This window comes from Diadema antillarum, unplaced genomic scaffold (genome assembly GCF_040938485.1).
Source record: "Diadema antillarum isolate AM-2024a unplaced genomic scaffold, OU_Dant_1.0 seq00000975_RagTag, whole genome shotgun sequence".
Taxonomy (NCBI): Eukaryota; Metazoa; Echinodermata; class Echinoidea; order Diadematoida; family Diadematidae; genus Diadema; species Diadema antillarum.
Window position 1 is genome coordinate 958,181 of NW_027271817.1, and position 9,952 is coordinate 968,132.

The following is a 9,952-nucleotide window of genomic DNA, read 5'->3' on the forward strand; positions in this document are numbered from 1 at the left end:
AACGTTCAACAGAAATGATCGCTTTTAGTTTTCTTTAGTAATATATTTGGCAGATAGATATGTGTTGTCTTGAACTTCCGGAATAATTTTGTCAAATTTCCTTGCAGCCAAGTCTCACCAAGAAGTTGTGGTAGTTTATTAACCCATTGAAGACGAGTCCCGAGTATACTCAAGACCTGTTGAAGACAAGTCCCATATATGTTTGGGCAGGTGTCTATGGAAAATGCATGTTGTAGCAATATCAGCCCGTCCTCGATGGGTTAGGTTACTAGTATGTTTGTTTGGAATATTCTTAAAGGAACAGCCACACTAGTGGCTAACCCTTTGTTTAATCTGTCAAACAGTGAATGCTGAGCATCAACTTTGGTGAAATATTTTGTGTTCTATTTGGTTTACAGGGCAACGCTAATGATGCAGTGCTGGGCCATCCAACCCAACCATCGTCCTACAGCTAAGGATGTCACAGATATTTTGCGCCAGCGACCCAACTTAATAACTCCTTGTGTTGGTGCTCCTCTAGGAAGCATTCCTCCAGAGGAATTGAACAGCACAGGTCTTCCTCTTAGTCCTTCAAATATCAAACACCCTGCCCACAAACGTAGCACTCGTAGTAACAGCAGTGTTGATATGCCTATGGGAAGAGACTTTCGTCGTGACCATGATGAAGAGTTTCTGACTGGACACCTTGCTAGTGTGGGCCATATCTTCAGAGCATCAAAACGTAGATCTAACAAATGCAACTTAACAAGGCCAACATATGAACTCGGTCCAAGTGGATCACGATCAAGGGCAAATTCAGACCCAGACATGAACTGCCTATCTCTCGTTAGCTCTTCATCAAATGCACCCTCTACATCTCTCTCCTCTACTACAAGTTGTCCCTCAACATCACAAGACTCATGCATATTAGCCATGGAGGAACAATGTGCACCTCCAGCAATGAATAGAGCAAGAGCAAAAACTTCAGCCACTCTGGAACACCATTTTCTGCACAGAATACCATCAGGGACAACATTCAGCAAACTCTTAAAAAAGGCTGCCACCCAAGACAATATTTATGCTGATCAAAAGCAGCACTGGTCTCTCTTCAGTAGTAGCATGGACAACCCTCGTTTTGATGATTTACCCCTTATTCGTCCCAAGTCTAGCCGACGTGGAAGCAAGAGGCCTCGCAGCAAGTCACTTGGAAGCAAGTCGTCTGGTAGCAAATCACCTTCCAGCAAGCATTCTGTCTATGTCACACTATCCAGGAATGGATTTAATGAAAGTAAAGATGAAGAAACAATGGTATCATTTGTGTCAAATTAAATCTCTCAATTTTGTGTATAGTTGTAAACCTTGATCAAAAAATAGCTCGTTGCATATTACAAGAGATGTTGATCAAATCCTTTCTGTAAGAAATATGTAATAACAAATGAAAAACAAATGCTAAGGAGAAACTATTTATGACCCAGCTGTGTTATCTTGAATATATATTTTTTTAGATCTAACAATATAACACAATATGCAGCTAATGAAATCAGATAGAAACTGATAATGATATTTCCTAAATTTCTCAAGAAAGTTCAGTGGATGTCCCTCCTACATCTTTTGCACATTTTAACCTTTGTATTTTGCCAAACTTGGCCATGTGTAGTCATGCAAAATGTCATCATGCTTGAACTAAGGTCCAAGGGAAAATATTAATGCTTAAAGAAATTTTGGTGCGGTTCTACTATGTAGAACAATATTAAACATAAAAAGGTTTGTGATTAAGTATTTATTGAAGAATAAAATGTCAATATGCTGGTCATATACTAAATTATGATAGTATTGTAGAATATTTGTCAGTGTTGAAAAAATGTAGGGAAAAATTATGATGCGTAAGTCGTTAAATAGATGTTTCAAGTTTTCAATATTATGCATTGCAGTTCTTGTTAGTGTTCAGTTAGCATATGGAGACTGTAATTGGTGTGTTATCCTCTGAAAGTGCCCCATCAGAAACATAAGTTATTCTATCCTACCTAAGCTGTATTTCACTCAAATTGAGAGAAATATGGCTGTGACAAAGAATTTTATGAAGCTGGTACCCTAGAAGGTTCTTGAAATACCAAACTACTTGAATGTAGATGTCATATGTCTATGATAGATTGGGAGACAATGTTTGAATATATTAGTGATACTGTCAAGCCACCATTTCTTATTTCTTCTCTTGCTTGTACAGGTATCATTGTGGTAGTAGTCAAAGGTGCCATACAAAAATGACTGTTATTCTATGAGTCAGTATCATGCAATATTTATCTTGCAAAAGTTATAATATTGCAGTTTTTATCCTCTTTTAATGCTTTGTGTTTATTGTTTGTAATGTGTTGTCTCTTTGTGTGTGTGTGTGTGTGTTTGCATTGTCTGTAAACTCTTATGTATTTTCTGTTCTTTTTATGGTCAGATTTTCCTTTGATTTGGCAGGAGTTATTAGAAGGAGGGCACCCTGTGTGCCCACTAGTATGGCCCTTCATTCCTCAAAGTTTCTGTCAATCAGATTTTCTTTAGACTTGGAAAGAATTGCAGGAAAAAGATGCAAACTTTGGTGAAATGTTCCGATGGTTTGATTTGATATTGGTGGTATGTGTGTACCTGTCACTTCCTTGATCATACTGATCAATGATGTACATTGTATACTAGGTGTGACATAAAAAACAAAACATTTCCCACTTTTGATTCTTAATAGTTTAAAAACTATATTAGATGATACTGACATAGATATGAGCAATAGCTGAATAGTGTACAATTTTGTTGGAGATAATCTAAAAATGCACAAATCAGTTTCATTAAATTCAAGATTTGATTTTAAGTTAGGTTTCAGATTTTGCTGTTTTCAACCCTCTGTACAAAATTTTAATTTTGCACAGGGGTCAATTGGTGTGTATGGGAGTGTGTGGTTAACACCCAGACAATGGTCCTGAACAATGGCCAGGGTTTGAATACCCTATAACATATTCAAGAGAATTACTCTGTCACAGCTAGTCTTTATTCATCCTGAAATGTAGTATATGCAAGCACATGAAAACATTTGCTTATTTTTGTCTAATGCATACATTTCACCCTTTACCATGAATTCAGACTAGCAGTACCCAGGGCAATTCACATGAATTATTAATAAAGCATTCATGTGCCTTGGAGCAAGAGAGCCTAGTCAGCAGCGCTCTGAAAAGGTGGTATTCATGGTATTCATGTCTATTGTTCAGGGTCATTGTAAGCACACACTCACATGCTCATCATTGGTTCTTGTGTAAAGTTCAATATTGTACAGAGGGGTCACATTTGATCAAACTCTGGAACTTAACTTAAAGATTAATCATGGATTTAACCATGGACCTACTATACATGGACATTCATTGCTCGTTAATTCATTCATGCACCTGTTTCTGTCAAAACTGGCACAAAAGCAGTTTAAACATGCTTTCCTGCATTGATCTTATCATCATCACCACCGACAGCCAGCCTGGATCCTGGATAAAAACAAGATGGAGCTTTGAGAAATCTAAAAACTACATGCGCAGAACTTAATTACTCTCTGAATCCAAGAAAAATGCATGTGCAGTTGTAGTGTACACTGGGAAATTATTGTTCAAGTAATTTCATTTGCAAAATGTGCTTACTTTACAAGAGAAAGCAATGATTTTGTCAGGTTGGTTGTGAATTGTTATCTAATTTTTCCCATTTTTCGCACATTATTCCAGTGTAAACATGGATAATAAACGTAGATGACATATATGTCTTATCATTAAGCTATGTTACATGCTTGTCCACAAGTGTCAGTAGTTTTCAATTTTGTGATAAGAAAACTGTCATGTTTTCGAGTTTGCTGCTCCCTTTCATCGGTGTTTATTCAAGGGCAGTTGAGTCTGAATAGGCACCTCAGCAAAATAAGACAGCAATGAGGGAAATGGTTCTTTTGTCAGTGTCGATGCACGATGTCACCATCGTCATTATTCAAGCACCTGAATGTACTCATTAAGATGCACATGATCTGGGGGGGTGTTTCATAAAGCTGTTCGTAAAGTTACGAACGACTTACGAGCGACTGGTGATCAGTTCTTGTGCTGAATTATGGAAATTCTGGTAAGTATAGCACATAAACTGATCACCAGTCGCTCGTAAGTTGTTTGTAACTTTACGAATAGCTTTATGAAACACCCCCCAGGTGGCGGCAGTGATGATAGGATCAAAGAATGACCTTTGTTGCTAGTACATGTGTGCAATAGGTCCATGAATTAACGAAAATGATTCATGCTCTCATGTTCAAATCACCTCCAACTAAATTATACATTATTCAGCTATTATTCGTATCAATGACAGTGTTATCTGATGTTTAGTTTTTGAACTATTAAGGATCAAAAGTGGGAAATGTTTTTTGTAACACCTAGTAGAAGTATGGGTGCACTCAGTTTGTACTTGTGTCAATTTCAAATTTAATTTAAGCTGACTGTAGTGATATTTGAATTCGGTTTTGAGATTCCTGTTGACTTAGTGTATATGTAGCCCTATATCTATTGTACTAATTGTTATGTTAGTGTGTGTTTTTCCTCATGTAGATATATCAATTGTGAAAGTCAATTCTGGTGTACAAACTTTTTGAAATGTACATTGTATTTAGTAATCAATATGTCTAGTACTACATGGTGTAAATAATTAATTTCTAGCACTGAATGCCCTATATCAAATGGCTTGAGAACAATTTTTTGAGACTGACATAAACACTTCATATTAAATAGTTTTCAAGGCATTTGTACATCTGATGCAACACTGATCTTATTTAAGCAAAAAATTGTCCTACCAACCGTACAAAGCATGCACACCTTATGACTATAATAATTATGATACTGCGCTGTCCAACAAAGATCCAAAACATGTACAGTTGTTATGCATAAGTATGAAAATAGATGTGTTTTGAAAGTTTGTTTGTTTGTATTTATTTTTCCTCACAGGTTATTCATAAGATCTGAATAAATGACAAACTCCAGAACTTGGCTGCAATCAAGGTGCAGAGAACATGAGTTAGTATCCATGTACAGAATTATCCTACATGACATGAATTTTATATGGCAGAGCTTTTGACATGAGAGAAGAAGTAGCTTTAAGAATACAGTTGATTGTCTGTGGCAACAGCTTTAGAGCTCAGAATTTGAGACAGGATGTGCCATACACTATACAAAAAAAGTGTAGTATCAGGAAACACACCGGAAAGTTTAAACATGACCACTTGTTGGTATGTTCCATCTAACCCATGATCCTTCTTCCAGTCTATGAAAACTGTAAATATCCACACAATTTCTGCCAACAAAGGGGGTGGGGGGGGGGGGGGGGGATACCATGCCAATGTAAGTAACGATTCTCAAATCAAGCTGACACCAAACATGGCAGATACAAACCTATGTATTGAATATACATGAAAATAATATCTTCATGCAACAGATATTTTCAAAAGTATTCGCCTATCGATGCTACTGTATTTATTTGCATAGAATTGGTCATTTGAAATTTTTGTCCTAAGAGAAGTATATAACATGCACTCTTCATGTCTTTGTTGTCAATTTTGTCAGGTATGTTCAGTACCACATACAATTTTTTTTTAATGCTGGTGGAGCTTGGCGACTTGGGAATCTGCTTAAAACATTATTTGTGCCAGGTAGACCACAGCAAAGAAACACTGCATTTGGGTAGGTTCTTATTCAGTACACTGTTGAAGCTGTGTTCACAAGAATCTAGTCAAGCAGCAGGAAATGAATATTCCTGGACAAGATGCTTTACCCACTATCCCACTTGACCCAGGAAAGATGTACATGAGTAACTTTCAATGTTAGGGTGAAACTAATGGCAGGGCCCTCTGGAAGATCAGTACTAATGCTGAAGAGGCTACCCTGAGTTATTAAGACCATGTTATCATTAGTTGGAACTAGTAGTAGAATTATTATGAGGATTTGGTGTTTTGTCTTGTGAAGTATACATGAACACATGAACTAGGCAACTACAATTATTATACGACACTAGCACTACAGAAATGTGTACAAGCATACTATCTGAAGATACATGTATGTACTCCAGCAGCTCGGTATTATTGTCATTGTCCAGACATTGAGTTTTGGTTGATCCTTTCTTCAGGCCAGTACAAGTTTCATAGTACATTGTATTGCATATCCACAAAGTCAAGTGTCTATGTTTAAAAAGCAAGAAGATTATATCTAAAGGTCCTGCAGAGAACGAGGTGTTTTCAATTTCTGTTTCATTACCCGAATGTTTAGGAAGGAAATATGAGTGCTTTGTCATCTAGTGCTACCTATAGTAGCTACTTAGAAATAAATTTAAAACCTACATGCATTACAAGTGTCAATATTGAAACCCAGTGTACTGTGACTTGTGGACTTTGTGTGGTTGTGATTTTTTTTTTCAAACAGTTGTTTTCATGCGAGTCAAAATACTGAATACATTCGTGCAATATACATTATATCACTACACCTGAATATATTATCTATTCTAATGTGTGCAATAAATATATGGAATATATCAAGTAGAAGGTGCTTGTCTTCTTGTGTGAAGCTGAAGTAGTGATTTCCTGTAGCACGCAATGTTACCATCCTGGCTGAAACGATTTTGTATTAAATATGCAGCTACTAATAACATGGGATTTAGGAAGCTGTGAGCATAACTTTGCTGCAGTTTTTCCCGCAACCATCAAACATATGCATCTCTTGATTCCAAGTATCACACACATAGACTGTATTTCATTTCATTTCATTTCATTTCATTTCTTTATTTGTCCAATTTATGTATAAAAACTTGGTATGGAAAATTGGTTTTGTCACACATTCATAAACACATCTTGACAACAGATAAACAACAAATTACATTACATATAACATCCAATAAATGTTCAAAAAAATTACAGGGAACTAAACATACATCAAAACACAAACTATCATCATGTGGTGAACGTGCAAAGAGGGGATATATATATATATATATATATATATATATATATATATATATATATATATATACATACACAAAAAATGGCATTATAATGCAACAATGATGACTTGTATGTGACTCATTTTTTTTTTTGATATATGGCTGTGTACTGTTTATACAAACTAATTGTATAATAAATATGATTTAGGGACTAAGATTGTAAATACAAAACTTTGAATTTGATTTGATATTTATGTAGACTTCATGACTGAAGTGATAAAGAACAAGTCCGTACAATCTGAATTAAATGTGACATTGATATGGCCATTCATCTTGTGCAGATAAGCAGTTGCCACACTGTAATTTACATTGATTATTCTCAAGCTCACAGGTTGAGGATTAATCACCACTTGCAATTAATGATTTTCAAAGAATGAAAAGATTGAGATATGAAATATAAACAGTCAGAGACTGAGACAGAATGCGTGTAAAAAAAAAAGAATTGTGAGAGAGCAAAGTTGTCAAAGTATATACAGTGTACGAGACTTACACTAATTCCAAACATGCTTCGCACTCCAAAATATTTTAGGAGAGGGAGATAGCATACAGTGTGTCCCCCAAAAATGCACAACTATGCTTTCTGCAGTCTTTTTTTATCAATAATTAATCAATCTATAAATGCTATTACAGGATATCAAACTATTTATACCTTCATCTTGCAGAAAAACCCCGTTTAATTTGCTTCAGCGGTCATGGAGAAATATGAATGTCTGTAAAACATGTAATGGGTGTGTTTAGCAGTTGGATAGTATTGGCATCCCTATAAATGAAAATATTTTGCTCATAATTGACAAGATAACTTATGAATGAATTCAAATTCTCTGCATAATGTTGCATTAATATGTTAATATATAGACATTATCGTTCATGGTCATCTCGATAAAAGAGAGAGAAAAAAAGAAAGAGTGAAAAGAGAAAGCCAAAAAAGATCCATTCTTCCATGGGTTCATGATGTAATGTCTTTACTTAATCACTGCTTTTCACACCTTAACCACATTTGCAAGATTCTGTTTCTTTTTTTATGTTGTTCATTACTCATTTTATTACATGGAAATGAAAAGAAACAAACAGTCACTTTTTCAAAAGAGAAATATTGTGCGAGAACACAATGAACGTCTTTGTATTTGCAAAGCGCGAACACAATTGGACAACGCGTCTCCTTACAAAACTCGGAGGGAACGGACTTATACATGCTTTACAAAGATCTCCATTTTTCTGTGACCATCGAAGCATATTGGAAGGGGTTTTCTTGAAGATGTAGGCAATAAGTTAATAGTTTCGTTCCCTGAAATTGCATCTTGATTGATTCATTGTTATTTAAATTTATTGTTGCAGATAGTGCAGACTGTGGCAGTACTCACCCATTAACGACTGAAACTCCTTGTAAACTGAAACTTCGTGCAAAACCAAAGACTAAAACACTAGCGAGGTATAATGCAAAATCCATTCAAGAGAACAGTTTCTGTAGAGAGTAAGTTTTCTGATCTTTTACAGGAGACGTATGAAGAATAAACACCAAATGAACCACCGGAGAGTGCAGAAAATAAAGTTCTCACTACAGCTCGGGATTCGCTGGGCAATAAGAGCAATATATGTATACACGAATGGACATACGTGGCTAAAAACCTTGGGTCAGCGACGAACAAAAGGGACAATACACTGATACATGGATGATGGAAATACACTAGAAATCCAATAGATTGGTAATGGAGGACAAAACACATTTGTTGAGAAAAATTACCGGGAAGTTTACAATGTACAACAAAACTCTAAGAAAGTTTTTAGAATTCTGCATGAGGGAAATAACGGAGACAAAACTTCAAGATCTGGAGTGATATGATATCAGCACGGAAACGCAGTGAAAATCGGAATATCGGAGCTTGGGTGTGTTGGGTGTTTGTTCCAAGTTCATCATTTCACTGCCTGCAACCAGGGATAGCCTGGTGGTAGTGTTGCTGCCCGGAAAGCAGTAGATGATAGGTTCGTTTCCCACTTGTTCTCTTTCCCGACATGTTTGTTAAAATGTAGATCAGCTGTTGCGATTTTCATTTTTCATTTGAACAGAGGGCAGACAGATTGAAGAGTACTTATACCTCACATCTTCACCCCTCTGCTTGATAATCCCTTGCTTTCAAGTACAAAAGAAAACAAAATCAGGGTAATTGACAGGCATGAGAGTGAACAAAGAACATTTCATTCTAGAAGGAGAAAAAACTGAGAAGCCGTAGTTTAAGTTCAGGTTGATTTATTTCACTTCCAACAAACAAACAATTAGAAATACAAAGAAACGCTCATATACACAGACGTCATGAAATCGGTACCACAATGCGATGAACAGAATAACATTGTAAAAGAGTTACAAGTAAATTATCAACAGAGATACAAATAACTGTTACGTCACTGTGTTGAATGACTTTTTCTTTTGGGAACTTGGATGAACAAAGAGAGAACTCCATCAGCAGCCCTGAAATCAGGAGAAAGTAGCTATGGCAAGCTGTGCAGTGCAGAAAATGCAAAACATAACCGGGGAAACATGTAGACGTCAGCATAGCACACAACGAAAGGTGAGAATTTTACGGGCCATAGCATTTCCCATGGCAACATGGATGCGAAACTTGGACAATTCGATAAAACACATTGATTGCAGGAAGTCGGACGTATATGTTACGGCACATTTTGATAGATTACCAAAATGTGCAGTTACCAAAATCTGCAGGACATTGACGGCACATTTTGGTAACTTTCTGCTCCTCCACAATCATCACAACAACAACAAAATTGTAAGTGCAGTTGGTTTTTGTCCCCACCGAATGAGTTCGGTAGCCTAAAGGCCGTGTCACACCTTTCCGGGCAAGCTACGCGGGCTTGTTGCGAGTAAGGTTTTTTCCAGCAGGCAGGAAAATCATCTCGTCCGTAGTTGCCCGGAGCTGCGCACGCCAGTCCG

General features: G+C 36.5%; 1 pseudogene; it reads left to right on the forward strand.

Moving 5' to 3' along the window:
- Positions 1 to 1,308, forward strand: part of LOC139742046 (uncharacterized) — a 54,407-nt pseudogene extending 53,099 nt beyond the window's left edge.
- The last annotated feature ends 8,644 nt before the right edge of the window (positions 1,309 to 9,952 follow it).